This window comes from Stylophora pistillata, chromosome 9 (genome assembly GCF_964205215.1).
Source record: "Stylophora pistillata chromosome 9, jaStyPist1.2, whole genome shotgun sequence".
Taxonomy (NCBI): domain Eukaryota; kingdom Metazoa; phylum Cnidaria; class Anthozoa; order Scleractinia; family Pocilloporidae; genus Stylophora; species Stylophora pistillata.
In genome coordinates, this window is record NC_142527.1 from 16,309,349 (window position 1) to 16,336,729 (window position 27,381).

The 27,381-nt window shown below is 40.4% G+C and overlaps 1 pseudogene; it reads left to right on the forward strand.

The window, feature by feature from the left end:
• The first annotated feature begins 221 nt into the window (after positions 1–221).
• LOC148723551 (uncharacterized) lies at positions 222–7,991 on the forward strand (annotated as a pseudogene).
• The last annotated feature ends 19,390 nt before the right edge of the window (positions 7,992–27,381 follow it).

The following is a 27,381-nucleotide window of genomic DNA, read 5'->3' on the forward strand; positions in this document are numbered from 1 at the left end:
GTTTTTCTTGCATTTCTGAAAAAACCTGTCTGTCAAAGTAAATTCTCTCGCAATGAAATTCTTGTCGGCAATACACAAAACTGCAATCATTTCTCACTATTTCAACTGTCGGTTTCAACGAGCGGTTAAAAACAACTGACAATTCTTTATTTTCAACCACGTGACGAAAATTCGCTACGTCATACGCGGCCGCCATGTTGGGGGATAACTAAGCTTTCAAAATGGCTTCTTCCGAAGGCGTGCTCAGTGTGAACCTTCAGTATTTGGATTACTTTGTGGGTCTAGAGGGTCCAACGAAGTCAAGGTACCACGAAATATAACTGTTTAAGGCTTCGACCGATATGCGTTGAGAAAAAGTGATTTCTCCGAAAACGTCGAGCTCCTTCCGAACGGTCAATATCCAGACATTGTGAACTACTTACAAAAACCCAAATGAAGTTGTTGTGCATGCCAGAGTTAGTCACGGTAGTGTATTTTTTTTTTCTGATGACATCGGAGAGAAGTAAACAGAGCAAAATAAAGGACTCATTTTTTATCGACCGCGGCTCACAACTCTTGTTTTGCTAGGTAATTTGGTTATTTTAACTAAGTTGAAATTGTAAATTGGCCATCGTAGAGTTAAAAGCTGACGTTTCGAGCGTTAGCCCTTTGCCAGAGCGATCTTTTTTATCTTGACACGACAGCTGCAAGTTCAGAAGACATATCACTCATAGGACTCACATTAGCGAGTGATATGGCATATTTCAGGGATCTAAATTTTTGGATTTAGAATTAAGACTTTTTATGTACCCTCACTTGGTGAATCGCTCACTGAGCCCGGGACATCCCACTTTGAACATGGTTTCTGGCAGAAAAATGTGGAACTGTAATTGCTTCCTATTGCTATTGCATAGCAGAGTTATGTGAAGGGTGGTCTCGCGTTGGGGCAGAGCTTTTTGCTGTGGAGGCTGGTGTTAGAATTAGAGATTCTACCACATGCACACAGGAAAAGAACAAATGGCTTCTCTCCAGTCGTGTGAAAGAAATCCCCCATTACCTATAAGTGAGATGGATTTTACCTCTGCCTGAAAGAAGCATTAATTGATGGTGGAGAAACAGGTTACTCCTATGCCTAGTAGATCTAACCCTGGGATCCAACCAACCAGGACACCCGCCCCAACTCAAGAAGAGCATAAAGCTATTTTTAGAAGTATTTCTGGCTGTACAGTAAAACCAGCAGCCTTGTCCCTTGTTGCACCTTTAAATGCTTATATGAGCAGTATACTTGTAAAGAAATTGATAATGTACCCAAGCCCTTGCCCAATAGCTTTGCTTTTTTAGAGGAGTGTTTGCAGTTAGACTACGTAGAGTTGTTGCAGCAGTGTCAACAAATATTGCTGGAGATTACACCTGATGATTGTCAAGCAGAAGCTTCAACCAGAAAGCAGTCACAAAATAAAGTTTGGTACCAAATGGCAGGCAGGCAGGCCAGGTCATATTACTGCTTCCAATCTAAAAACTGCTTGCAAAACAAATACAGCTAAGCCTGCTAAGAGTCTTGTCAAGTCCATATGCTACCCTGAAGCCCATAAGTTTTCAACTGCAGCCACATCATGGGGTTGTGAAAATGAGGGTAAGGCTCGCAAAGCTTACCAGATAGATATGAATCAATTCCATGAGTCTTTGACAATTTCTGACATTGATCCAAGGTGGCCATACTTAGGAGCTTCTCCTGATGGGATTATTGACTGCAAATACTGTGGGATGGGTGTGTGTGAAATAAAATAATAATAATAATAATAATCGACTTTATTTAAAGAGCGTATACATATAACAGCTTGTGCTGATAAACCAGTGGCCCTCAAAACTAAAGTTAGTAATACATTCTAAGCCATAGAGAATAAAAATAGAACTAACTAGTCGAACAATGTAACTATTCAAAGATTATAAATGTCTATATGTGCACAAGGATTCCACAATCACTGAGGCTGCTGGCCAAAACAACTTTTGTTTAAAGAAAGATGAGTTTGGTAAAGTTCATCTTGACAAAAGTCATGCCTACTACCAAGTTCAGGCCCAGATCTTTATCTGTGAGGATGAATATTGTGATTTTGTGGTGTGAACAACAATGGATCTCTTTGTGCAGAAATTCTTCCTGACCAAGAGTTTTGGGAAGATGCACTCTCTGTTTCCTCTGATTTCTTCAGCAAGTGCATTTTGCCTAAAATTGAAGGGAAGTAATATACATGCCAAGGGTGTGAAGCTCTAACCGTTCCATCTTCATCAACATCATCTGGTGATGAGAAGAGGAAGGGCTGTGGTGCTATTTTCAACAAGATTTGGAGGAGAGCACATTAATTGACTGTGACGATGACTTGTTCAAGATAAAATGGAATCATATGTCATTTTTGAAGTTGAAAGAAGAGCCTTTAGGAGACTGGATCTGTTCAACTTTTTATTGAAAAAATTAACTGAGCAATCATGATTGAAATGTCAAGGTTATTCAGTTGTACCACAATCACCAAAATGTTACTTTGGGGGTGCTGCTTTCTTTGTCAAAATGCTAACTGAACTTTAGGGTTGTTTGTCATATAGGTATCTATTAATGACTAGCATCTGTGACACATACTAAACAAATGTTGCTTGTCAATGGTGTACCTTTAAAGCTGTGTATTTGTCAACTGGAGAATTACTGAAGTTCTTTAATGACAAATTATGGCTAGCATTAACTAAATCAGTTCTCTAAGGCCTTTACATGAAAAAATTTAATTGTGCATAAGGTACCTGGAATCAAACTGGTTGTAAGTTCACCTCGATCAAATGGTACAATGAACTCTGTTAAATTGGTGACTGCATAGCACACTATGGCAGCTTTATCAATGGGAGCCAGAGCCTCGCCTGGTTTTGCCTTTACCAACGAAACGATACCGGCTTCCGCAAAGTATGTGCATGGTTATCCCCCAGTTTGTGTTGTTATTATCAATATTTAGAAAATACAGCATCAATCCCACAAGTATCAGTAATTAGCTGAATCTCAAACTAAACTATATGCGTATGCGCTAAGATGCGAAAATTATTAATACAAAAGAAACATACAGCCTTGAAAGCTTAAACAATAACTACTTTTCAATTGCTTTCTTGTTTATTCACGTAACATAACCAAATTCAAAACAACCAAACACAACACAGAGTTGTGGCATGATAAGAGGGGAAACTAAAACTGTAAAACGATCATACCGGCTTCCGCAAAGCATGTGGAGTTGTAGAATCCAACAAAACTGAAAAAATTTACCGTTCACTCAAAATATATTACTATCCAAACTACAGCACAATTCTTAAAATAGTCTACATTGGCATACCTAATTACAAGTATTGGCAGCTATTTAGAATGCATGACATTGACAACTATGTGCGTAACACCTTCAACATACACTTCAGACAACTATGTTACACTCTTAGAACTATATTATCAATTCGCTCTAGTCACGTAATCACTCAGTCGAGATGGAGGTAGTTGAGATCAACAGCGAAGTGCTCTCGCGTTCGCCACTAATTTATTTCGACTGCTTGGATTTGGATAGTCAGACTTACATCAAACTTTCCAATTTGGCTTGTTGTCCGAGACTTCCAGGCTTCTCAATGTGATATTCTTTCAATTTACCCAAACAGCTAGAGGATGAAAGCGAAGATCGAAGACGTTCAGTGATTATAATCTTCGACTTCGATTGTGTCGAAAATCGGTCTCTTGCCGCTTCGGATATTCGACCATATGACGAATATGAAGGAGATAACAACATCCCAGAAATGCCCTGGCTAGACTTACAAGTCTCAAATTGTAATATTGCAGTTGCTACCCGACGAAAGGAAAAATCGCCGTGAAAAGCCAGTCTTCTGAAGAAGTGGCAAGCGACTCGAGTTACCAAAAGAGATAAAGAAAACACTCCATTACAAGATACTAACCTTAATTCAGGAGCAAACCTTTACACAGATGTACTAAAAGGGGCATTTAATACAGGTAGTAAAGGCTATTGATCGATCAAAAGCGGGCCGGGTGATACACCAGTCGAGGAAAGACGTCAAAATTTTGGCGCCAATTTAAGCAATTTTCAACGGCCACATATATTGAAAAGTGCCATTATTCAGGCACCACCAGGCGGAATAATATGCTTAAAGTGCACCTACACCCAAAAAATTTTTCTCGCTTAACGAAGTAAGCTTATTTTTTTGACTATTTCTGCGCAAAAATTTTTTTATTTGCTCAAATCTTCAATTTTCTATGCCCAGTCAAAATACGGAAAATCGGCCGCCATCTTGCCCCACGACCGAGTTTAAAGAGGAATGGCTCTATTGGGTAATGTGACGTCAAATCGAGAACACGAAAGTCTGCATTTCACACATTTTCACTTGTTTGGGAAGGTTGTAGTCGATAATTGTCCGAAAATATGCTGACTAAGTGTGTTGTAGAAGGATGTAGCAACGTGCGAAATTTGCAAGAGGGTATCGCGCTTCATACATTCTTCATACAACACACCTAGTCGGCATATTTCGGACAATATCGACGACAATCTTTTCAAACAAGTGAAAATGTGTGAGATGCAGACTTTCGTGTTCTCGATTTGACGTCACATTACCCGCTAGAGCCATTCTTCTTTAAACTCGGTCGTGGGGCAAGATGGAGGCCGATTTTCCGTATTTTGACTGGGCATAGAAAATTGAAGATTTGAGCAAATAAAAAAATATTTGCACAGAAATACTCCAAAAAAATAAGTTTATTTCGTTAAGCGAAAAAAAAATTGGGGTTTAGGTGCACTTTAAGTACCCACCAATAATAGTACAACAGGCAAATATCCATCAAGCGTTAAAGTAAAGCACATAAACAAAGCCACTCAGTCGTGCATACCACTCATAACAAAGGCCTTTTTTTTTCCATTTAGAGACGAGCAAGTTCAAGTACTTTTAAGTAATTGTGCTGTGACTGCTTTCTCTGTAACTTTGGACCAAAAATATAAATATGCTAACAGTTATCATGATTATGACTCACTGAGGTTCTCCAAACAGACATTGCTTACCTAACACAAAAACTGAAAGAAATCTGTCAGAGTTGGAAGGGAATTTAACATTTTATAATGGAAATGAAATATAGCCTTTGCATACACTGCTAAACATTTTCATCACAGTACACCACATCAAAAGTACTAAAGTCAACTTAACTGTTACAAGAATACATAAAACCGTTCAAATCACCTTCCGTGCTCCTGAATAAGGACAAACAGCCGTTTGAAATTCAGTCGACTCTCTAGCGCGTGCACTCGAATTCGATGCAATGTGATACCTTCTCATCGATAATAACGCGCAAGGGCTAATGGGATACCCGACTAATCCTCCTTTGGGCTGAATGATGAAAATGCTACGTCAGAGGGCATGCGGTCATTAACGCGGGCTCAAGTGTTCTAGCTCTAAAATTTAGCAAAATTTAGCGGAAAATAATTAGGGTTGACATTTAAACCGAGGAACTTTGTTTTCGTCAAGGGCATTTTCCTATTTCCAGACGTTTTAAGGAGAAGATTAATTTTCGGAAATTTTTAGGGGGTGTTCCAAATTTGTGGAGGTTGTTCTGTAAAAGAAAAGCGGCAAGGAAAACGACGCCTGGAAGCAACAGACTTAGACGTCAACCCTGCAAACTACTCAAAATTCCGTTTTCCGCGGCAAACCCTAGCGCATGCGCATACGTTATTCAGCTCTATCGATTTGGTGTTGAAGAGCACGGAACACGTCATCACAATGGAATGTGCTGCACATAGAATTAATCACTTTAGGTAAATCATAAAACATGAAGATGTGTGATTTGGAAACGTGCACAAAGGTTATATAAACTGAAATGTGTGAACATTAGTTAACACACATGCATGTTAACTAGGTAGTCCACCAATGTGGCAATGTGAAAATGTGGAAATATGCAATTGTGCAAATAAGTTTTTAGCTCAAGTCAACATGCACGTGAGTTAGAGACTAGTTAGCTAATATTCACACATTTCAGTCCGTATAACCTGTGGGCACGATTCCAAATCACACATTTTCACCTTTTATGGTTTCCCTTAAGTGATTAATGTTTTGTGTAGTACATTCCATTGTGTTGACGTGCTCTGTGCTCTTCAATGGTAATAATAATAACAATAACAGTGATAATAATAATAAGATTTGAATCGTGATGATATCACTGCTAAGGTACGAAATGTGGATTTGCTAGAAAACGGGACTCAAGTTAGTGAGCCGCGACGAGAAGACCCTGCAAATCTGCCTACACAAGATCAGTCTGAAGAGATGATTAACACCTTGAATGATTCCTAATGGGAGCTGTTGGAACAATCGTCAATGTTGCGCGCGTTAGTGAACACGCGTGAGGATGAATATTCAAACCAAACGATAGATACGCGCATAAAACAAAAGCCAACTAAAAGCGACCGAAAATCCATCAATAATGTGATCACTGAGCTAATGGGCGGGAAAAAGCGACACCTACGGACAATCCATTCATGTATCTATGGCTTGCTAACTGTATTCTGTACTCTGTAGTAGCGGCAGTTTTCGTGTTGAAAGGATGGAAAAAGAATGTGGTTTGTTGTCAGCATCATCCCTTGTGAGCTATATCGAGCGGCAGAAGTCAGTGCTTCGAAAATTAAAGGCTAGTTTTGGTAGAAGGAAAAGACAAGAGGAAGCCAAAGAACTAAAGATTGCCGCGAAAGACCCAGACAATGCTCGACCAAAATACAAGAAGGAATGTGAAGACCAGGATATAGAAAATAACTGAAGCCGTGGGGTTTTGGAGAGCGTTATGGGAAGAGAATGGGTCTGGAGACGAAAATGCTGAGTGGTTTCACGAAGTAGAGATTGCATTTAGCGAACGCGTTTCCTGTCCATCAGAAGAGGCTTGGGGGCTAAGGAAGGTGGAAGCTGTTAAGATCATATTAAAAAGGAAGAATTGGAGTGCGCCAGGTCTGGATAGGGTAGTAAACTATTGGCGGAAACGCGCATACCCACTACACGAACGCACGGTACCTGCGTTTAAAGCGGTTGTAGATACCTCAACAACATACCCTGAATGGTTTATAGAGGGAAAGACCAGTCTACGTATGATGCACGATCCTTCGCAGTAGATAGCGCTATTTATGCAATAGCGAAAATCAGACCTGAAAATTTCAGGCCTGTACGGGATTCGAACCCCTGATCTCTGCGATACTAGTACAGCGCTCTACCAATTGAGCTAACAAGCCAACTGGGAGCAGGCCGTTAAGTTGATTCGTAATAAACCCGTGACCAGTCTGTTACCCAAGCCAGGCGAGTTTACAAGTGAAAATCAGCGCCCTATCACGTGCCTCAATACATCATACAAGTGGTTCACCTCATGCGTCTTGGGTCCTATGGATGAGCACGTGGACAAGTATGAGCTAATGGAAAAGAGCCAGAGAGGAGCGAAAGCGAAATGTAGTGGAACGACTGATAATCTTATGATAGATTGTATGGTTACCTTGAATTGTCATCGAAACAAGCGTAACCTCAGTGTCGCAAGGATAGATGTTCACAAGGCATATCACTGTGTTGACCATGATTGGTTGAGGAAGATCATTTGGCTCTACAAGTTTCCGAAATGGATTTGTGAGGCTGTCGGTAAGCTTTGCGATACCTGGAACCAAGAACCCCTCATTTTCTCTTGCTAGAACACAAAGATTCTGGCACACACCGTGAAGGGCAACGAACTGTCACCACCCATGTGGTTCAACAGAGGTCTCACACAGGAGGATGCGCTGTGTCCGCGCCTGTTTACTCTATGCATTAACCCTGTTGAGTGGAAGTTAAACTCCGCTGAAGGGTATAGGCTTTCAAAGCCTATTGCGTCCAAGGTCACCAATCTCCTCTACGTCGATGATCTTAAGGTGTTCGCGGCGTCTGAAGGAAAGCTGAACAGGGTGCTGAAGATGGCGAAAACAGTGATGGAAAACGTGGGACTTCAGTAGAACCCCAAAAAGTGCAATGTTTTGTACGCACGGCGCGGAGTAGTGTCTGAGACCCCTAATGACTTCACTGATAGTCAGGCTGCAATCAATTGTTTGAAAGAAGATGCACAGCATCGCTTCTTGGGAACGCCGGAGCGCCTATTACAGGAGGAGAAACTAGCTGTAGACATTGCAGCTCGTGCTTACCTACAGAGGCTATGAGTTATTTGGTCTAGCCTCCTCTCAGATAAGAACAAAGTCACGGCTACCAACCAGCTTGTATGGCCGGTGTTGTCATATCTCATGTGGTCTCAGCAATGGTATGTAACTGACCTTCGTAACATCGACAGGGAATCTCGTAAAATCATCTGCGGGAATGGCGGAAAGCACCCACTTGGGTCAACTTCACTCCTGTATCTCCCTAGACACGTGGGGGAGGGGGGGTGGGATGTGATATTAAGTCAGTGGAGGGTAAATATAAGCAGACTAAAATCAAATCAGCTGTTAAGTTGTACGGAAATAAAGATCCTACCATGGGCCTAGTGCGCGCTTTTGAAGAACAAGCTGCCGTTAAAGGGCACAAGTCACTTGTGAAAGAGGCAGGGAAATTTGCTGAAGAGTTGGGTCTCTCTGAATTTGTCGTACCCCAACCCGAAGCTGTATGATGAGGAAGGCACAGAAGTGTCGGAGGAGAAGATTAAGGATAAGTTAAAGCAGTGAGTTAGAGATCTGTACGCCGGTGAGGTGGCAAGGAAAGCTTTTAACATCCAGATGGGATGATGAAGACTTGAGTAGACTAGAATGTTTCGCGTGGATGACGACCTGGCAACGCGCGCCGACCCGTACGATCGCGGGTATGATGGAGCTATATGAGCAGATGCTACCAACAAAGGTTTACTCCTATCATAAGATTGGTACCACCCCTACAAACGAAACCACTTGTAGGTTGTGTGGGAAAGGAACAGAGAGTATGGCACACTTAATCGCGGGATGTTCAGCGTTGGCCCAAAGTAAATACCAGGGGAGGCATAATGCGGCTTTAAAGGTGTTATACTTTAAGTTTTTGCGAGATCTTAAGTTGGTTGACGAGGTTCCCCCGGTACTCCAGGATACAACCCAAGCCACTGTACGAATCCTGAGATGTGCAAGCGTTTTGGGATATTCCCGTCTATGCAGAGCATAACGAGGTGAGGGCAAACCGGGTGGATGCGAGGATAGTCAATCATCGGGAAAAGACAGCAAGTACCATAGGGATGAACTGCCCGTGGGTTGTGAATCGTGGCAAACAAGATGAAGAGAAAACACTCAAGTGGGACCGCTTCGATGGGAGATGAAAGCACAGTACAAGGGTTATAAGATGAACCAATATGACGTGATCATAGATGTGTTGGGAGGCTGGAGTGTGGACATGGAAAGATCCCTCAGGATGCTCCTAGGTTCTAGATGCAGAGAATTATTAAGGCTAATGCAGTGATCGGTCATTTCAAGTACGCTCCACATCGCCCGGACATTCAAAGTTCCTGTCTAAGGCCCCGTCCACACGTATCCGGATATTTTTTACTCCGCAACTTTTTCTTTCCGGATACGAAAATATCCGCGTCCACACGTTATGTCATCACAGCGTATTCAAATCGAATTCGCCCGTCCACACCTATCCGGATTCACACCGGATTCACTCGAGCTCTAGTACCCAGGATGACTCTATATATATTGGTTACAGAGCATGCGCTGCGGCATTTAGCAGCCGCGGGAATTCGATGTTTCAGTTTACGTGCACCAGTTCAAATAGTTAAAAACATGTCGAAATCAGGCAAGAAAGCTAAGAAGAATGAGGGGAACAAGCCAGAATCATTCATATCAAGCGACGACGAGGTAGAGTTGTTATTGAACGTGACAATATAGTACAAAGCCGCAAATTCTATGGAGAACATTGACTGGGAGTCGTGCCAGAGTAAATATGGCAATATTTTAGATCGCTTCGTAAATCACTATTTCCCTTTGATCGGCGACCATATTTAACTTTGCGCAGTAAACACTGGCGCCAATTTTGTGAGGTCATCGTATTAGAAAATATCTGGATTCCACCGTCCACACGTATTCAAAATGTTATCGGATTAAAAATTTCCACTCTGGAGAGCGGATTAAAAAATATCCGGATTTGCTTGCGAATTCGCCGGATACGTGTGGACGATAGCCGTATCCGGAAAGAAAAAGTTGCGGTTTCAAAAATACCCGGATTACGTGTGGACGGGGCCTATTAGTATAGGGGGCCTTTCTGGCACCTTCTGCGCGGCCTGGGTCCGAGTCACTCAGCCGAGTGAGGTCTAATTAGTTATTCATACCGCATAGGTCCACGAGGGTGATTTTTAGGGTTTATTCATATAGCGTAAGTGTAGGAGGGGTTTCTAGGGTAAGGGTTAAATCAGTGTAGGTGTAGGAAGGGTTTTTAGGGATAGGGTTAAATTTCGCGTAGGTGTACGAGGGGTTTTTAGGGCTTTAGGGTTGTTGGGGGTTGGGGTTAGATTTCGCGTAGGTTCGTGAGTAGGGTTTTTAAAAAGTAACGGTACAAAGATAATAAAAGAATCCAAGATGGCGGAGGAATTAAGTACAACATCTGGATTTTTGCCTATGATTTATTTCTTCACACAGCACGATATTTGAGTTGTAAATAGGCGACATAGGCTAGAAAAGCTGTCATCATGTCTCTGTACAATTGATGGAAAGTAGAATGTTCTCCCACGTTTGAATCACAGGTTTCAATCTCGTCAATGTATTTTGTCACTTGTCTGCGTATTTCACAAAGATCTTGCGTGGTAGCTTTTTCTTTTACAATGGCAAATAATTCGTCTAGGACGGCTCCGGCCCACTGGGGATTCTGTTCAATATCTTCGTCCAAACAATTGTTTTTCAGATAACATGGTGTATGAAGTGTTTCTAGAATGTAAGATGATGTTATACATAAATGTGTTTGAACGTAAATGTCACTCGAGTATTGATCGACAAGCTGTCATATGTCTCTGTACAATTGATGGAAAGTAGATTGTTCTCATAGGTTTATGGCAACTTCCGCGCGGTCTGGGTCCGATTGATTCGGCCGAGTGGGTTCTAATGAAATATTCATACGGCGTAGGTGCGCGAGGGGGGTTTTGGGGTCTATTCATGCGGCGTAGGTGCACGAGAGGATTAGGATTGTTGGGGTTTAGGATTGTTGGGGTTTAGGGTTGTTGGGGTTAGGGTTGTTGGGGAGGTTAGGGTTAGATTTCACGTAGGTTCGTGTGTAGGGTTTTCTCGCTTCTCATTTTAAAAAATAAAGGTTTTCTCAAAACAATGGGAACAAAAGAATCCAAGATGGCGGAGGGGTTAACTCCAACACACTGTTTTCGCATACGTAATGTTTATTGTCACACAACACATGGAAAAGAGAATGGACCCTATATTACGCGTTTGGGTATCGCGTTAGACATACTAATCTATCCAGCAGAAGTTGTATTTATAAGAGTTCCAAAAGGTTTTCACACGCATGTGGTACAGGTTATTCAGGACGTATGACTTTTACGTTTAAAAAATGTAAGAGATGTACGATCGTAAGACTCAGGGATTGACAAGCTGTCAAAGTGTTCGGGTAGACCTTGTCGCTATAAACTCTTGGTCAGTATTATAATGTCTGACTTTTACGATTTCTCCTGTGATTGCGGTCAATGCGAATGGTGTGCACTAAAAGAAGAAGAAATAGAGAGAGAAGCGTTTTGGCAGGACAATTTCAAAATAATAAGAGCACTCTAGAAACCAAAGTGGATAGACGAAATATGAGTGTTTATTATGAATGATACACAGTATCACGCAACTACCCATACCATAGGACAATAGAGTATCCACACTTGAAAATTAGAAGGAAATGTATGAGAGATGTAGGAAGGAAACACAAAATAAAAGCGTTGAATAAATCCTGGTTTAGGGTTAAATTGCGTAGGTTATAGGAGCGTGTTTTTTTATCATAATTTGAAAAAGTAAAGGTCATCTAAGATGGTGTAAAACAACAAAAATAATGAAACCTAAGATGGTGTTTAATCGTCCCTTAGGGTAAATGATTTCAAGATAAAATGAATATTCCAAAATACGTTCATTTTAGAACAAAAGGAAAAAAAATTGTCGTGACCAGGATTCAAACCTGGGTTATTGCGGTCACTCACACGACCACACCCCTACCTCTCACTCTAAGTCCAATTCCCTTACCCACTTATTCCCATATTAAAATAAAAATAAAAACCCTAACAGTCAAACATCAGAGTGAGACAAACAATGGAAACAATAAAACGCAAGATGGCGACTCATACTTCCAATGGTAAAAGTGATTTCAAGATCTCATTAGCATTCGTATCGTGTAAAAAAATCGAAAATAAAAGAGGTTTGTTTCCGCCTAAACCCTATGAGAGGATGTGAATAATTCATCCTACTCCCATAAAATGAAAATAGTTCGGATGGTGATCACTCAGTTTATGAGTAATAAAAATTCTCTGAAAATGAACAATGGTCCGTTCGAAGTATAAACATGCGATGGCTTTTTTCTCAATAAAAATGTTTACTTTAGTTCAAATCTTAATTAAAAAATAAACTGTAACGCGTGAGTGTGATCACTAGCAGAGACGAAAGTGTTTTAAATTCTATACAAAATTCCGCAAGTGAGGAAAATAACAACGATACATCGACGCAATTCAATGACAATGATTCCAAGAGAAATGATTAAATCCCCCGTTTAAAAAAATTATCAGAAAAAAATCGAACGAAAAGGGTATTGAAAAACGCAGCACCATGCTCATGAACATTCCCATTTCTCGGGAAAAATGAACCATAGAGCAGACAAACCGGGGGAAAATACGAAATGCCAGCAGGCGTTGTAATCTAGGTAGTCTCATGATTATCTGTCCATCAAATTTTAATCAAGTCATAGCATCCTTACATGTTTTTCGGATCAAAGTCAATGACCTGTCTGTCCAAATTGTTTCCGAGTTATGATGTGTGTCAATCAATGATAGACAAATGGAAATCTAGCAATTGGTGTATAAGAGTAGCTATGAGTCGGAATGGTATGATCATACATGGGACCAAACTGATAATGAAGAAAGGTCCATTTCATCCAATCAGACAAGTGGTGTATCTCACTGAAATTCATCCCTACATAGAAGTCGAAGAGAAGATAAATACAATCAAACCGTTCCTGGATACTCCGTTTAAACACAAAATAAAAGCGGTAAAAGAGAGGCAACATAGCAAGTACGTTTTACACAAGCACGTTTTACACAAAACCTCGACATCTATATGTGATAAAGCGATTGGAAGAATTACAAGGACCATAATCCAAAGACTTATTTAGCTCATGTGATATGGACTTGCTTTACATGTGACGAAACATGACTAAAACGTGGAAATATTGCCACGGTCGCTACGCGACCGCATTCCGGACGCGCGCGCAGGAGCAGGAAAGAGGAAGAGAAGGAAAGAGTGTACATAGAATGACCTAGTATCACTGTAATAAACTGTTTTAAACTGTCATATTTGTTAGTGGTAATGTCTTACCGCGAGTATATATGAGTCCCAAGAACTGAGTAAAGTTGAGGAATAAAATGACTAGAACGAGTGAGTCCATGTGAAGAATAAATTATATTACTTGAAGAAAGAGGAGAAAAGAATGTAAATAGTTATGACATGTGTCAATCAATGATGGACCAATGGAAATGGAGCATAGGCTGTATAAAAGTTGTTTTAAGCAAGCCAAAAAGCATCACTAACGAAAACATGCCTAAAGTAGAGACATATGTGGCTGTCATTGCAAAGGCTATTCTACGTTCTGACGAACCGGTTTCATATTTAGTGAGAGATCGAGTCGACGGTCTTAAGTTTAGTACAGTAAAAGGGGGTATGTTCCCTAACCAAATTTGTGACTTCATTGAAGCAAACTTCCCGCAATTCGTGAGAGAGAAAGAGAGAAGAGAGATTGATTGGAGACTTAACGTGAGCTGTACCCTTTCGCGTATGAAGTGTTTTGATAATGGAGAATATGGATCAGTGGACCGTGATTCGTCCAGATCGCCTATGGAAATTTACTAAAGATAACAAGTAAGTCTGAGCGTTTAAGACAATTATCGTAGAAATATAAAACATATTGAAATGCATAATCATGCAAAGAGAACTCGTCCTTATAAGCTAAAAGAGAAAATCCCAGCACCCTCCTTTACTACCAGAAATGGCTGTAGACCACATGTCTGCAAAGACAGGTCCATTGAACACACTGGTAAAATCGAACACAGAGGTGTCGCAGGTAACACCCAGAGAGTTTAATGTGATAGAAGTTTCTAATAACGGAGAAATAGATGGACTAGCAGATGATGTACATTTCCAAACTTAGCATGGTCATAAATAAAATTCGACAAAAAATTATTTACAACATGATTTTATTTTGTCTTTGTTTCGCGTAAACATACACGCATACTATGCCCCTACTACAGTGGTTACACAGTGTTCATTTCCTCCTATTTTTCATCATCATCATCATCGCTTTCATCCAATAACGGTTTGTCGATCAGACGATTCAATAGGAATTTTCTCCTGTCCACGGCAGCTTCTAATGCCTCCTCCCAATCCATACCGTCTTCATTCATCAATCGTCGAGCGGTATGCATGACTTGCCTATGTATTTTATCCTGTTTAATACGGTTATACCACTTTAGACGATGCAAGTATAACCTTCTCAACTTACGCCTAGCTAAAGGTAAGAGCGATTTGTCATTCTCGGATCCCCCCTCTTTTTCCTGTTCTTCTTCTTGTTCAGCCAAAGTTGTTTTCATATCATCTTTCACTTCCTGTTTCAATTCTGACCACGGATTCACACCGACATTGTCATCATCATCATCATCGTCACCGTCATCCTTGTCTTCATCTTCACCTTCATCATCATTGTCTTCATCATCTGTGTTCTCAAGCTCTTCATCTTCTTCTAGTGGTTCGCCAAAGACATCTAGATCCTGAGAATTATCAGTCATGGTCACACACGCACTATAAGTTTTCTCGATGTGTACTTGCTGGTGGTTGTTCCCAAATGATTTCTGACCAATGTGTAGGGCTGTTTTAAAGTTTCACTTTTACATATGATGCACGATCCTCGCAGTAGATAGCGCTATTTAAGCAATAGCGAAAATCAGACCAGAAAAAAATCAGGCCTGTACGGGATTCGAACCACTGACCTCTGCGCTTCATATATTTCATATATTGAACTTCATATATTTCATTGTATCTCAGTTTCACTTTTCTAGGATACAATCGTATACATCCTTCATGTGTCAAAAGATGGCTGAATACGCGGTGAGCATCCTTACTAGCAGGATGTAAATCCAGGGTGATATACCCGGCCGTAGGGTCGCTGGGTTGCCTCAGAATACACATGCATAATATCTTGCCATTCCATGGGAAAGGCTAGTAACAATACATTTTTGAAACCCAATTGATCGCGTGGGTTTTTCAAAGCAACCACGTAATAAGCATTTCTTAAAATACTTTTTGCATATTTGCCAGGTGGAAACATATCTTGACAAAGATAGCTACGATGATGAGAAGATAGTTACGATGATGAGAATGTTTGGTGAAAAGGTCTAACACTTCTTTATCGTCTCCTCCTTCTGTCCTAAGATTATCCATGACCAGTAATCCACCATCTTTAGGGAACCATTGCTTTGACCGAAGGTCCCACGATTAATATGCTACTGGGTGATTTGAATTTGAATCCATCACACCACCTTTGTGATAGATCGAACGACTGAGTCGGGTCTGTAGTCATGGGTGGAATGGAATGGGTATTCACAGTTGAAGGGAGCCATTGATTTGGATTGACCCTTGAGTTCACGCATGAATTTTTCTCGTGACGCTCTTTGTTATCCGAACGCGTGAATGCTCTACTGCAGTAGCGGCAAAGGTGTGGCATTATCCGATCAGAAGTTTATCAAGGTATCACTACTCCGGTTCATCCTCGGTGTAAAAACCTGACGAGGTTTTCTTTGTTTCATGAGGTATTGTTTTGCTGTACGTTATTGTTTACAATGTTTTGTTGTCTTTGTTTTACGTCACTCGTGAGCTTCACAGGTTTTTACGCCGAGGATGAGCCACGACTCCCGTTTCGTGTCACAGCGATACTAATGAAAAAATGTAACATTCTCTGCTTTTTATGTATTATTGTCTCACCACTTTCCCTAACCTATCACCGCCTCATATACCACTAACACCCTCTTCACCCGTGTGTAAGATATCTTTGTTCTCGCTAGATTTTGAGAATGTGTCTAACTTGGCACAGAATTTATCGTATTTTTTCTGTAATTCAACCAATTCAATTTTCACCCGTGTGTGGTGAGATATCCTGGGTGTCTTTTCTTTCTTGCCTTCCAGTACTTGTCGCTCACTTTGTCGCTGTTGTAGCAAGGATTGATCTTGTTCTTTGTGTGCGGCAAGATTCTTTTCAATCTCTTGAATCGCTTGATCTAAAACTGTACATTCTACTTGATGGTATGCTTCATTGACACGTTTCTGAGCTTCAGGACTTTGCATCTTAGGGTAACTTTTCATTGATTTCAATCTTTTGGGGATCGTTCTATTCTCGGCATGTTTTTTATATTCCTTCAACACACTTTCCTGATACTTTACGCGAGCATGAACAGCATGCATTTTTTGTCGATACGACTTTAGAACCGCGGAAAGATCCTGAGTACTCGTCATCGTCCGCACTCTGCGTGAGCAGGTAAGAAATGAGTGTGGAAGTAGACACTTCGAGTTTTTACATCCTTCTCCGTTATATCTAACAAACTTTAAAAGAACGCGCAATTTAAAATATTAATTATAATAATTCAAAGTGCGCGCTCATATAGAACCAAATGTTTATTTTTCTTATATACGAAACGGAACTGTCCATCTCGTTCCTGTAGGATCGTATATTTTCTATTCCTCCTCCTCCTCCTCCTCTTTCCTCCTCCTCCTCCTTCCTCCTCCTCCTCCTCTTCCCTCTTCTTTCCTCCTCTTTCCTCCTCCTCCTCCTCATTCCTCCTCCTCATTCCTCCTCCTCATTCCTCCTCCTCATTCCTCCTCCTCATTCCTCCTCCTCTTTCCTCCTCCTCCTCCTTCTCCTCTTTCCTCCTCTTTCGTCCTCTTTCCTCCTCCTCCTCTTCCTCTTTCCTCCTCCTCCTATTTCTTCAAGTAATATCCTCCTCTTCCTCTTTCCTCCTCCTCCTCCTTCTCCTCTTTCCTCCTCTTTCGTCCTCTTTCCTCCTCCTCCTCTTCCTCTTTCCTCCTCCTCTTTCCTCCTCCTCTTTCCTCCTCCTCCTATTTCATCAAGTAATATAATTTATTCTTCACATGGACTCACTCGTTGTAGTCATTTTATTCCTCAACTTTACTCAGTTCTTGGGACTCATATACACTCGCGGTAAGACATTACCACTAACAAATATGACATTTTAAAACAGTTTATTACAGTGATACTAGATCATTCTATGTACACTCTTTCCTTCTCTTCCTCTTTCCTGCTCCTGCGCGCGCGTCCGGAATGCGGTCGCGTAGCGACCGTGGCAATATTTCCACGTTTTAGTCATGTTTCGTCACATGTAAAGCAAGTCCATATCATATGAGCTAAATAAGTCTTTGGATTATGGTCCTTGTAATTCTTCCAATCGCTTTATCACATATAGATGTCGAGGTTTTGTGTAAAACGTGCCTGTATATAGGTACTTGCTATGTTGCCTCTCTTTTACCGCTTTTATTTTGTGTTTAAACGGAGTATCCAGGAACGGTTTGATTGTATTTATCTTCTCTTCGACTTCTATGTAGGGATGAATTTCAGTGAGATACACCACTTGTCTGATTGGATGAAATGGACCTTTCTTCATTATCAGTTTGGTCCCATGTATGATCATACCATTCCGACTCATAGCTACTCTTATACACCAATTGCTAGATTTCCATTTGTCTATCATTGATTGACACACATCATAACTCGGAAACAATTTGGACAGACAGGTCATTGACTTTGATCCGAAAAACATGTAAGGATGCTATGACTTGATTAAAATTTGATGGACAGATAATCATGAGACTACCTAGATTACAACGCCTGCTGGCATTTCGTATTTTCCCCCGGTTTGTCTGCTCTATGGTTCATTTTTCCCGAGAAATGGGAATGTTCATGAGCATGGTGCTGCGTTTTTCAATACCCTTTTCGTTCGATTTTTTTCTGATAATTTTTTTAAACGGGGGATTTAATCATTTCTCTTGGAATCATTGTCATTGAATTGCGTCGATGTATCGTTGTTATTTTCCTCACTTGCGGAATTTTGTATAGAATTTAAAACACTTTCGTCTCTGCTAGTGATCACACTCACGCGTTACAGTTTATTTTTTAATTAAGATTTGAACTAAAGTAAACATTTTTATTGAGAAAAAAGCCATCGCATGTTTATACTTCGAACGGACCATTGTTCATTTTCAGAGAATTTTTATTACTCATGAACTGAGTGATCACCATCCGAACTATTTTCATTTTATGGGAGTAGGATGAATTATTCACATCCTCTCATAGGGTTTAGGCGGAAACAAACCTCTTTTATTTTCGATTTTTTTACACGATACGAATGCTAATGAGATCTTGAAATCACTTTTACCATTGGAAGTATGAGTCGCCATCTTGCGTTTTATTGTTTCCATTGTTTGTCTCACTCTGATGTTTGACTGTTAGGGTTTTTATTTTTATTTTAATATGGGAATAAGTGGGTAAGGGAATTGGACTTAGGGTGAGAGTTAGGGGTGTGGTCGTGTGAGTGACCGCAATGACCCAGGTTTGAATCCTGGTCACGACAATTTTTTTTCCTTTTATTCTAAAATGAACGTTTTTTGGAATATTCATTTTATCTTGAAATCATTTACCCTAAGGGACGATTAAACACCATCTTAGGTTTCATTATTTTTGTTGTTTTACACCATCTTAGATGACCTTTACTTTTTCAAATTATGATAAAAAAACACGCTCCTATAACCTACGCAATTTAACCCTAAACCAGGATTTATTCAACGCTTTTATTTTGTGTTTCCTTCCTACATCTCTCATACATTTCCTTCTAATTTTCAAGTGTGGATACTCTATTGTCCTATGGTATGGGTAGTTGCGTGATACTGTGTATCATTCATAATAAACACTCATATTTCGTCTATCCACTTTGGTTTCTAGAGTGCTCTTATTATTTTGAAATTGTCCTGCCAAAACGCTTCTCTCTCTATTTCTTCTTCTTTTAGTGCACACCATTCGCATTGACCGCAATCACAGGAGAAATCGTAAAAGTGAGACATGATAATACTGACCAAGAGTTTATAGCGACAAGGTCTACCCGAACACTTTGACAGCTTGTCAATCCCTGAGTCTTACGATCGTACATCTCTTACATTTTTTAAACGTAAAAGTCATACGTCCTGAATAACCTGTACCACATGCGTGTGAAAACCTTTTGGAACTCTTATAAATACAACTTCTGCTGGTTAAATTAGTATGTGTAACGCGATACCCAAACGCGTAATATAGGGTCCATTCTCTTTTCCATGTGTTGTGTGACAATAAACATTACGTATGCGAAAACAGTGTGTTGGAGTTAACCCCTCCGCCATCTTGGATTCTTTTGTTCCCATTGTTTTGAGAAAACCTTTATTTTTTAAAATTAGAAGCGAAAAAACCCTACACACGAACCTACGTGAAATCTAACCCTAACCTCCCCAACAACCCTAATCCCAACAACCGTAACCCCAACAACCCTAACAACCCTAAACCCCAAAATTCCTAATCCCCTCGTGCACTTACGCCGCATGAATAGACCCTAAAACCCCCCTCGCGCACCTACGCCGTATGAATATTTCATTAAAACCCACTCGGCCGAATCACTCGGACCCAGGCCGCGCGGAAGTTGCCATAAACCTATGATTCCAACGTGGAAGAACAATCTACTTTCCATCAATTGTACAGAGACATGATGACAGCTTGTCGATCAATACTCGAGTGACATTTACGTTCAAACACATTTATGTATAACATCATCTTACCTTCTAGAAACACTTCATACACCATGTTATCTGAAAAACAACTGTTTGGACGAAGATATTGAACAGAATCCCCAGTGGGCCGGAGCCGTCCTAGACGAATTATTTGCCATTGTAAAAGAAAAAGCTACCACGCAAGATCTTTGTGAAATACGCAGACAAGTGACAAAATACATCGACGAGATTGAAACCTATGATTCTAACGTGGGAGAACATTCTACTTTCCATCAATTGTACAGAGACATGATGACAGCTTTTCTAGCCTGTCACCTATTTACAACTCAAATATCGTGCTGTGTGAAGAAATAAATCATATGCAAAAATCCAGATGTTGTACTTAATTCCTCCGCCATCTTGGATTCTTTTGTTATCTATGTACCGTTACTTTTTTGAAACCCAACTCACGAACCTACGCGAAATCTAACCCTAACCCCCAACAACCCTAAAACCCTAACCCTAAAAACCTCTCGTACACCTACGCGAAATTTAACCCTATCCCTAAAAACCCCTCCTACACCTACACTGATTTAACCCTAACCCTAAAAACCCCTCCTACACCTACACTATACGAATAAACCCTAAAAATCACCCTCGTGCACCTATGCGGTATGAATAACTAATTAGACCTCACTCGGCTGAGTGACTCGGACCCAGGGCGCGCAGAAGGTGCCAGAAAGGCCCCCTATACTAGTGGGCCTAATTGACTTTAAGATAGATTGTAAATAGTTAGCGAAATTGATAGTAACCAGTAGCCAGTCTTTCTAGAAAATGTTAGGACGTCGTTTTTAAATTAGGTTTTTAAAGGAACACGAGCTGTCTTAATTAGTGTTATTAGTTTCCCACCATTTCTGCACGTGGTATATTATAGAAAGTTTTAATCCTGGTAGGAACATAGGTTACGTTGTTACGCGCTATGTTTTTTTTCAGCCATATCGCTGATGGTATTGTTCGCAGCCTCTTAGATGAAGATCTTAGGCTTCTTGATGGTTTGTAGGGTTGCAACATTCTATTGTATAAGAAGGTGCTAACCCATGTAAGGCTTGAAGTATCTTGTATTTGATACGGCTGTACACGGAAAGCCGGTGTAACTGTTTGAGAAGTGGTGTGATAGGATGATGTTTCCTCGAACGAGTTTCAAGGCGTGCGGCACAGTTTTGATAGCCTCAATAGGCGGAGTGGGTGATGGCTGGCATTCAGAATAAGTAGCTCGGTGTTTAGCTTCAGTTTGTTTCGGTCCAACCAGGAATCGACATGACTCACACATATACGCGCTAAGTATACGCGCTATACGCGGTAACTGTTGCTCTATTGAACTATATCTATACGCGCTAACTGTTGCTCGGCTGTAATGGGCCTAAAGGCAAAGTAAAGTTGAGTGTCGTCGGCGTACAGGTGAAACTCGACAATATCGCCCAAAGGGGAGATGTACAACGAGTGCAGGATCGGTCCAAGGACTATCGGTCCTGTGGACTATCAAATTGAAGGTCCTTGACTTCAGATTTTACATCATCAGTCATCACAAACTGCTTTCTGTTGTGAAGGTACGATTCAAACCATTTCAAACCTGTCCTCTAAAACCAAAGCGATTGCACAGTCTATCCAAGAGAAGTCTGTGATTAACGGTGTCAAATGTCTAACAGAAGAAGCGCAACACACTTGTTATCATCATTTGCACATAGGATATCGTTCTGTACTTTCGGTAAAGCTGTCGCATTGCTGTATAGGTGTTTGTATGCCGACAGGAGTGATTCGTCTAGATCGATCTCAGTAGTATAGTTCTCCACTTGAGCTGCAACGACCCTCTCGATAAAATAGGCCGGAAATTCGAATACTCCTGGAAGTCAAGCGACAGCAGCTGAAAGAAGCTATGGTTAGACCTGAACTCAAGTTCAGGTCTAACCATAGCTTCTTTCAGCTGCCCAGGCATACACGCAGACTGGAGTGACAGATTGACGCTGCTAGTCAGCGTCAGTAAGAGAGAGTCGACTTACAGCCTTTCAAGGTACGCGCCGGTACTAGGTCAAGATCACAAGACTTAAGGCCTGTCACATCAAGGAGATGCTCAACTACCTTTACAGACACTCTTTGGAAGACTACAAGCTCGCATGATGAGTGTTTTTCTACCAGACAGATTTGATGATCGGCTAGCGATGTCTCACTAGATAACGCGTACCTGAGATAATGAGGAAAAGCCTACTTTCTTGGCCACAAGGATATAATTGTCTAGGAGTCATAAGAAATACCATTAATGTCAACTGCGCGTGCAACGAAGTGAATATGGGGAAAATTTACAATTTCATGGTTATTTAGTAGTCAAGTAATTTCGAGGATACTTCGAGGGCAATTTCTGGTTCTTTATTCGTACTTCTGTTTTATTTAGAGGCGGTCTATTTCTAATTGGAAAGGTTGGTACACATCTATGAAATGTCGCAGATGAATCGCCTGTGGTTACACAGATCTATTTGTATCGCTTTTACACTCCTGTCAAGCGATTCCAAATATTAATTTGATTTTTTTTGAGTGGACAAATTTTCCGCGCTTGTGCATACTACAATATTGCGCGGTTGTCGACACGTTGGGAATTATACGCTTTTGATCAGACTGCCGGGCACCGTCTCAAATTGACTAATTGCCTAGCACTTAGAAATTTTTACCAAAATGCCACTGAAAGGTTCTTTCAAACTTCTGAAGAGTACGAGATGTTTGTTTAGAAATGGCAAGCGATTCCAAAAATTAATTTGTGTTTTTAGTAGACAAATTCTCCGATCATTTGCACATTACAATATCGCTCGGTTGTCGACACTTGAGAATTGTGGAGGGTCCCTTATACCCCTTTGCAAAACTCAGTCACGTTAAAATATTTGGCCTTTTCTTGTATTGCGAACAATATCCAAAACTCTTTCACGTTCACGCGGAATTCGAGACAATCACGTTGACTTAACATTTTTACTTTTGAAGTTCTAGTCTTGACAAGTCTTACGCGACCAAAGATTACGTAGTGTCTTGTTTTTGGTCTGTTTTATGACTTTTATCTCGATCCATATCAAGTCCAACTCCTGTCTGAATCCCGGTCAAAACCTAACCACAGCTGTTTGAAAGCAATACGTACATTTCCAAAACAATAGAATAGCCGGAAATTCATCACACATAACATGATTTCAATCACCGATTGATACCAGTAAATCTCCATTGATTGACTGACCACCAGTCTTTAATCAGGATAGATAAAATTATATATATACATTCGGTTCACGAATCACGTTTAACTTAGCTCTTAGTTCACGGGTCACGTTTACAGAAAAAAATTTCGTTCACGTGGAGATGAAAAGATCTCACTATCTTCAATCACGATTCACGAATAAAAAAAGTCAAATCACGATTCACAAGAAAAACCAGTTGCCGCAGTCACGCTACACATGAAAAGTATAGAGGACTCCCATTTTACGCTTCTGATCGAACTGCCGGTCACGATCTCAAATGGACTAAATGCCCGGCAGTCAGAAATTTTAACTAAAATGCCACTGAAAGGTTCTTAAACTACTAAAGAGTATCAGATGTTTGTTTAGAAATGTCAAGCGATGCTAAAAATTGCGTTGGTTTTTTAGTGGTGAAGCTTGAACCACATCATGTTCTAAAGCTTGGGAGGTCACACTGGTTTCGTAGAATAATGTTGTCTGCAACGTTTGTGAATATACGAAAATCACATGATAAACCTCAGTTGTATTAAAATTCACGTGGTAATCACTTTCGCTGCGAGATTTAATTTCGCGCAGCTTTAAATTCGCGCAGGACATTTTTCTTGTTCTGTTTCTTTACTAGAGTTAACAGATGCAGTTAACCTTTTTATCATTACACAATTAAAGAATAGCACAGAATTCGCGTAAACCTAAAGCAACTTTTTCACCGCCTGCTGCTGGCACATTTTTTCACGCAATTTTTGTTTCTTTGTTTGACTACAGAAGAATGTCGCATGGTTTGTTCAGTTAGGTGAAATCAACAACAATTTATTTGTATTTCATTTACACAGATGGTATTGCATATGATAACATTAACAATAATAGTAATTAGTGAAGAAAATACAAAATAAAAAAGATATTACTACATTGAACCAGAAAAGAATCCCGACAGAAATTTCTCAGGTTGAAGAAGATGATGATGAAGTCATTTTTTACGTATGATGCACGATCCCCGCAGTAGATAGCGCTATTTAAGCAATAGCGAAAAATCAGACCTGAAAAAATTCAGGCCTGTACGGGATTCGAACCACTGACCTCTGCGATACTGGTGCAGCGCTCTACCAATTGAGCTAACAAGCCAACTGGGAGCAGGCCGTTAAGTTGATTCGTAATAAACCCGTGAAAGTGATAAATCAGAAACAATGATTCATATTTTTCATATATTTCATTGTACCTGAAGTCATTTTTTATTTCTAGTTTTTGATGGTAATCTGTGTACGCATAAATAGAACGGATAACTTGCCACGCTAACAAGCCCTGCAGTGCGCCGGTTCCGGTCTTTAGCCTCATCATCCCTGTGAGTCGGGCTTTCCATAGGAAACGCCCGGGTTGAAATTCCGGCTTCGTTTTTCTTTTGTTCAGTTGCAAATCACAGTCAAGTCCTTAACACGCATGCGCGACGTTTTGACTGATGAGCACGTGGCACAGCGTACTGGAGGAAGAAGAGGGGTGTTCGTGTTGCCAAATCAGCACAGATACTGTGTCTAATACGCTCCAAGCGCATACAAAATATGCACACAGCGTTCGCGGTAGACCCACACCAGATATCGAGCGTTTTCGGAACGTGTCGGTCCGCGAACAGTATGAGAGATCTCTTTATGAGCGAATATTTATGAGTGAACCTTTCATCGAGAAACACACTATACAATGTTTGAGCTAATTAATGTTAATCGAGAGAAGCATAAACGCAAATCTCACCGTGCATATAGACATGATCATGAACGAAGCAGCCACTAAGAAACAAAGTTTCTTTCCAACAGAAAGCCCGAGTGAACGCAAATATGCGTCTAGTTGTTTAGAGGTTCACGAAAAGACACAACATAACTTTATGTCTATTTTGCTCGCTTGACTTCTTAACTAACTTGTACGCGACAATCGACATCCGTTTACCGGGTTTTTTCATTTGTCGTTTTTAAGGTCACAAAAAGACACAACAGAACTTAATTTGTATGTTGCTCACTTGACTTTTAACCAAATTGTCGTGCGCGGTAATCGACATCTGTTTACCGGGGTTTGATCACCACTGAGTGTTTGAACGGGTGCCAATCTACCAGCGGGTTGGGAACGAACCAATTCTCGCTGAGTACCAATTGACAGAGTACGAAACGTCCGTGGTTATGAAAGAAGTGGAAACCAAACAGACAGTGCTACGCATTTTGTTGTTAAAGACGGAAACAAACAACGCTTTCCTTTGTTGTTACAAACGAAAAACGCTTTTAGAATCTTTAATCAAATATATTTCATTTCTGACCTTATGATAGATTACCGTGTAGTCGAAGTCTTCAGTGGTGTTGTGGGGAAAAAACCAAGATGAAGTTTCTCGAGTTTAGAAACGTCCGTGAGTACGAAACGAGTACATACCAAACGAACAACGCTTCATTTTGTTGTTAGAAACGAACAACGGTTTTATAGTCGTTACTCAAACATATTTCAATTCTGTTCATATGATCGATGGTGTTGTGAGAAACGAACAACGCTCTTCATGGTCCTGTCGGAAACAAAGAGCACTTTAGCGATTAAGATTTCTTAACGTTATTGTCTATCTACAGTCTGCAAGCCTTATCTTTTAAGTTTTTACCTCTTCGTGTTACTTGGCATTTTTTTCAAGCGACATGACTAAAAATTTCGGGTAGTACGACTCAGGTTTCGGGCAACATGACTCTAGGCTAGGTGACTCTCAGGCAACTTGACTGGTTACCATGTTGGTCATATCTGTCTCGCTTTAAATTTTTATTTAATCATAGTTCTCTTGAATGTTTGAGTATCGTATGTAAAGAGAAATTGAGAGGTTTGAATTCAAAGTTCGCTGACATTTCACTATTGAAGGATTGGTAACATAAGTTAATACACCAAAAGGGTGTGTCAATCGATCGGTACCCTCTGCACGTTCTCAGTTTCCCGCTTTGCCATTTTGGTGTGTTTACAACTGATACAAAAATCGGGCAAAATTCGGACGACATGACTCAGGTTCCGGGCGACATGACCTCAGGTTCTGGGCGACCTGACTTCAGGCGAGATGACTTCCGGGCGGCTTGACCGTAAATCAGGTTACCAGTCACTTCCCTTAACATGTTAACTCGCCGAAAAGTTTAGTCAACTCGGCTACCCAAATTTTTGTTACTCGAAAGGTCACGCTTAAAGTACGCTAAGTTTCGATTTTTTTCAAGAATGGTATATTCAAAGTTTCCTTTTTTTAAATCAAATCAAGCCATCTTAATAAAGCTATCGCATTTCTCTCCATATTTTTTTAACTCCCCAAGGCAATTTAACCTTGCATTTTTATATGTGGCTCTTACATTGGCATTGTTATTCAAATTACACTAATACCATGCATATTATTAGTAGCAAACTTTAATTTAAGTGAGCTTTATTTATCCGGTCGTAAAGTTTTTAACGCCTGTATCTGTATTTCATACAGTTACATAGAAAATATTTTTTATTTGCCTTGTTGATCAAACATCTATTTTAAATGACCCTAAAAAATTTCCATTATTTAAGATGACTGTCAACAGAATCACCTCCACCCTCTAACATGCCCATAGCATGGATAATTTTTTTAAGTAAAGGAAAAGTTGACTTTTTTAAAGTGTATTCGGGTGCAACCTAGACTTTGCAGGAAAGGGCCCCTATGCTTCATGCAAACACATAGCTGCCATGTCGCCATCATGATCAGTCATATTTTGCTCCTCAATCGCTATCTCGTTGCTGTTATTTAACAGCATTTCATTAGCACCTTTTATTAAAATATCTCCTTCAATATTACTAGCTGAGGATTCCTGATGTTTAGCAATCTTTTGACGTACTTCATCATCAATTGAGCGTCTTTCCTCCGGTTTTCTGTTCGAAGAAACTGTATATTGTCGGAACTGATTCAGACTTAAGACTTATTTTCCGGCCAGCGTATGACTTGGAAAAGCATTCCTTTTCAAATTGTTCACTGCATAAAAAGGAATTTTTACTCACGGGCGTGTTTTCCCGTTTGATCTTGACTAGCCAAGTCGCCAGAAGTTTCTTGTTGTTCAATGGCAGTGAATGCCACGAAAGATGCTTGCAATGTGGTTTAT